Source organism: Olea europaea, unplaced genomic scaffold (assembly GCF_002742605.1).
Source record: "Olea europaea var. sylvestris unplaced genomic scaffold, O_europaea_v1 scaffold273, whole genome shotgun sequence".
Classification (NCBI taxonomy): Eukaryota; Viridiplantae; Streptophyta; class Magnoliopsida; order Lamiales; family Oleaceae; genus Olea; species Olea europaea.
Genome location: NW_019245723.1, coordinates 213,949 through 219,383, shown reverse-complemented (window position 1 = coordinate 219,383; position 5,435 = coordinate 213,949).

Below are 5,435 nucleotides of genomic sequence, written 5' to 3'. Positions count from 1 at the left end.
AATTGCTAGTCTAATTCGTTTGGAATCGAGCCAATGAAAATTGGGTTTTGATTTCATGATAACTTTGGGTTTGTTCATTTTAATGAATTGCTAGTTTAATTGGATTGGAATCGAGACAATGAAAAGTTGTCTTTGATTTCATGATAACTTCGGGTTTTTTCGTTTTTGGTTGGTGGCTGGTCTAATTCGATTGGAATCAAGCGAATGAATAGTGGATTTTGAATACTTGATAACATCGGGTTTGTTCATTTTTGAAAAATTGCTAGTCTAATTTGATTGGAATCGAACCAATGAAAATTGGCTTTTGATTTCATTATAACTTCGGGTTTGTTCCTTTATGGCAAATTGCTAGTCTAATTCGATTGGAATCGAGCCAATGAAAAGTGAGTTTTGATTTCATGATAACTTCGGGTTTGTTCATTTTTGGCGAATTGCTTGTCTAATTCGATTGGAATCGAGTCAATGAAAAGTGGGCTTTGATATCATGATAACTTCGGGTTCATTCATTTTTAGTAAAATGCTAGTCTAATTCGATTGGAATCAAGCCAATGAAAGTGGTTTTTGATTTCATGATAATTTCGGGTTTGTTCGTTTTTGACGAAATGCTAGCCTTATTTGATTGGAATCACGCAAATGAAAAGTGGCTTTCGATTTCATTATAACTTCAGGTTTATTCGTTTTCGGCAAATTGCTAGTCTAATTCGATTGGAATCGAGCCAATGAAAAGTGGCTTTTGATTTCATGATAACTTCAAGTTTGTTCATTTTTGGCGAATAGCTAGTCTAATTCGATTGGAATTGAGCCAGTGAAAAGTGGTTATTGATTTCATGATAACTTCGAATTTGTTCGTTTTTAGTGAATTTTTAATCTAATTCGATTGGAATCGAGCCAATTTTGATTTCATGATAACTTCAGTTTTGTTCATTTTTGATGAATTGCTAGCTAATTCGATTAGATTCAAGCTAAAGAAAAGTGGGTTTTGATTTCATGATAACTTCGAGTTCATTCGTTTTTGGCAAATTGCCAGTCTAATATTCGATTGGAATCGAGCCAATGAAAAATAATTTTTGATTTCATGATAACTTCTAATTTGTTCGTTTTCGACGAATTTCTTGTCTAATTCGATTGGAATCGTGCCAATTTTGATTTCATGACAACTTCGGGTTCATTCATTTTTCGCGAATTGCTAGTCAAATTCGATTGGAATCGAGCCAATGAAAAGTGGCTTTTGATTTCATGATAACTTTAGGTTGGTTCATTTTTGGCGAATTGCCAGCCAAATTCGATTGGAGTCGAGCCAGTGAAAGTGGTTTTTGATTTAAAGATAACTTCGGGTTTGGTCATTTTGGGTGGCCTGCTAGTCTAATTCGTTCGGAATCGAGCCAAAGAAAAGTGGCTTATGATTTCACGATAACTTTGGTTTGTTCGTTTTTGGCGAATTGCTAGTCTACTTCGTTTGAAATCGAGATAATGAAAAGTGGTTTATGATTTCATGATAACTTCGGGTTAGTTCATTTTTGACGAATTGCTAGTCTAATTCGATTGGAATCGAGCCAATGAAAAGTTGTTTTTGATTTCATGATAACTTCGGGTTAGTTCATTTTTGACGAATTGCTAGTCTAATTCGATTGGAATCGAGCCAATGAAAAGTTGTTTTTGATTTCATGATAACTTCGGGTTTGTTAGTTTTTTGCGAATTGCGAGTCTAGTTCGATTGGAATCGAGCCAATGAAAAGTGGCTTTTGATTTCATAATGACTTCGGGTTTGTTCGTTTTGGTAAATTGCTAATATAATTCGATTGGAATCGAGCCAACGAAAATTTGGTTTTGATTTCATAATAACTTCAGGTTTTTTCATTTTTGGTTAGTGGCTAGTCTAATTCGATTGGAATAAAGCGAATGACAGGTGGATTTTGATTACTTGATAACATCGGGTTTGTTCATTTTCGACGAATTGCTAGTCTAATCCGATTGGAATCGAGCCAATGAAAATTGGCTTTTGATTTCATTATAACTTCGAGTTTGTTCCTTTTGGCAAATTGGTTGTCTAATTCGATTAGAATCGAGCCATTGAAAAGTGGGTTTTGATTTCATGATAACCTCGGGTTTGTTCATTTTTGGCGAATTGCTAGTATAATTCGATTGGAATCGAGTCAATGAAAAGTGGGCTTTGATTTCATGATAACTTCAGCTTTGTTCATTTTGGTGAATTGCTAGTCTAATTCGAATGGAATTGAGCCAATGAAAAGTGGTTTTTGATTTCTTGATAACTTCGTGTTTGTTCATTTTCGGCGAAATGCTAGTCTAATTCGATAGGAAACGAACCAATAAAAAGTTTTTTTAATTTAATGATAACTTTTGGTCAGTTTGTTTTTTACGAATTGCTAATCTAATTCGATTGGAATCGAGCCAATGAAAAGTGGCCTTTGATTTCATGATAACGTCGGGTTTGTTCGTTTTGGTGAATTGCTAGTCTAATTCAAATGGAATCGAGCCAATGAAAAGTTGTTTTTGATTTCAAGATAACTTCCGATTTATTCGTTTTTGGTTAGTAGCTAGTCTAATTCGATTGGAATCGAGCCAATGAAAAGTGGATCTTGATTACTTAATAACTTCGGATTTGTTCATTTTTGGCGAATTGCTAGTCAAATTTGATTGGAATCAAGCCAATGAAAAGTGGTTTTTGATTTCTTGATAACTTTGGGTCTGTTTGTTTTTGGCGAAATGCTAGTCTAATTTAATTAGAATCGAAAGTGGCTTTTGATTTCATTAAAACTTCGGGTGTGTTCGTTTTTGGCAAATTGCTAGTCTAATTTGATTCGAATCGAGCCAATGAAAAATGGCTTTTGATTTCATAATAACTTCGGGTTTGTTCTTTTTCGATGAATTGCTAATCTAATTCGATTGGAATCAAGCCAGTTAAAAGTGGCTTTTGATTTCATTATAACTTCGAGTTTGTTCATTTTTGGCAAATTGCTTGTCTAATTCGATTGGAATCCAGCCAATGAAAAGTGGCTTTTGAATTCATGATAACTTCGGGTTTGTTCATTTTTCACAAATTGATAACTTTTGGTCAGTTTGTTCTTTGCGAATTGCTAGTCTAATTCGAATGGGATCGAGCCATTGAAAAGTAGCTTTTGATTTCATGATAACTTCGGGTTTGTTCATTTTGGTGAATTGCTAGTTTAATTCGAATGGAATCGAGCCAATGAAAAGATTTTTATGATTTCATGATAACTTTGGGTTTATTAATTTTTGGTTAGTAGCTAGTCTAATTCGATTGGAATCGGGCCAATGAAAAGTGGATTTTGATTACTTGGTAAAATCTGGTTTGTTCGTTTTTGGCGAATTGCTAGTCTAATTCGATTGGAATCAAGCCAAGGAATAGTGGGTTTTGATTTCTTCATAACTTCGTGTCTGTTCATTCTTGGCGAAATGCTAGTCTAATTCGATTGGAATCGAGGCAATGAAAAGTGGTTTTTGATTTAATGATAACTTTGGGTTTGTTCATTTTTTGCGAATTGTTGGTCTAATTCGTTTGGAATCGAGCCAATGAAAACTGGGTTTTGATTTCATGATAACTTTGGGTTTGTTCGTTTTGGTGAATTGCCAGTGTAATTCGATTGGAATCGAGACAATGAAAAGTTGTCTGTGATTTCATGATAACTTCGGATTTTTTCATTTTTGGTTAGTGGCGGGTCTTATTCAATTGGAATTGAGCGAATGAAAAGTGGATTTTGATTACTTGATAACATCGGGTTTGTTCATTTTCTACGAATTGCTAGTCTAATTCGATTGGAATCGAGCCTATGAAAATTGGCTTTTGATTTCATTATAACTTCGGGTTTGTTCCTTTTTGGCAAATTGCTAGTCTAATTTGATTGGAATCGTGCCAATGAAAATTGGATTTTGATTTCATGATAACTTCGAATTTGTTCATTTTTGGCGAATTGCTAGTCTAATTCGATTGGAATCGAGTCAATGAAAAGTGGGCTTTGATTTCATGATAACTTCAGGGTTGTTCGTGTTTGAAAAAATGCTACTCTAATTCGATTTGAATCGAGCCAATGAAAAGTGGTTTATGATTTCATGATAACTTTCGGGTTTGTTCGTTTTCGAGGAATTGCTAGTCTTATTCGATTGGAATCGAGCCAATGAAAAGTGGCTTTTGATTTCATTATACCTTCGGGTTTGTTCGTTTTCGACGAATTGTTAGTCTTATTCGATTGGAATCAAGCCGATGAAAAGTGGCTTTTGATTTGACGATAACTTCGGGTTTGTTCATTTTTGGCGAATTGCTAGTCTAATTCGATTGGAATCGAGCCAGTGAAAAGTGGTTTTTGATTTCATGATAACTTCGAATTTGTTCATTTTTGGCGAATTGCTAGTCTAATTCGATTGGAATCGAGCCAGTGAAAAGTGGTTTTTGATTTCATGATAACTTCGAATTTGTTCGTTTTTGGCAAATTTCTAGTCTAATTCGATTGGAATCGAGCCAATTTTGATTTCATGATAACTTCAAGTTTGTTCGTTTTTGACAAATTGCTAGCTAATTCGATTGGAATCAAGCCAATGAAAAGTGGGTTTTGATTTCATGATGATTTCGGGTTCGTTCATTTTTTGCGAATTGCCAGTCTAATATTCGATTGGAATCAAGCTAATGAAAAGTGATTTTTTATATCATGATAACTTCGAATTTGTTCGTTTTTGGCAAATTTCTTGTCAAATTCGATTGGAATCGAGCCAATTTTGATTTCATGACAACTTCGAGTTTATTAGTTTTTCGCTAATTGCTAGTCAAATTCGATTGGAATCGAGCCAATAAAAAGTGGCTGTTGATTTCATGATAACTTTAGGTTTGTTCATTTTTGACGAATTGCCAGTCTAATTCGATTGGAATCGAGCCAGTGAAAAGTGATTTTTGATTTCATGATCACTTCGAGTTTGCTCATTTTTGGCGACCTGCTAGTCTAATTCGTTTGGAATCGAGCCAAAGAAAAGTGGCTTATGATTTCATGATAACTTTGGGTTTGATCGTTTTTGGCGAATTGCTATTCTAATTCGTTTTGGAATCGAGCCAATGAAAAGTGGTTTATGATTTCATGATAAGTTCGGGTTATTTCATTTTTAGCGAAATGCTAGTCTAATTCAATTGGAATCGAGCCAATGGAAAGTGGTTTTTGATTTCGTTATAACTTCGGGTTTGTTCTTTTTCGACGAATTGCTAGTCTAATTCGATTGGAATCGAGCCAGTGAAAAGTGGCTTTTGATTTCATCATAACTTCGGGTTTGTTCAATTTTAGCAAATTGCTAGTCTAATTCAATTGGAATCAAGCGAAAGCAAAGTGCCTTTTGATGTCATGATAACTTCGGGTTTGTTTGTTTTTGGCTAATTGCTAGTCTAAGTTGATTGGAATCGAGCCAATGAAAAGTTG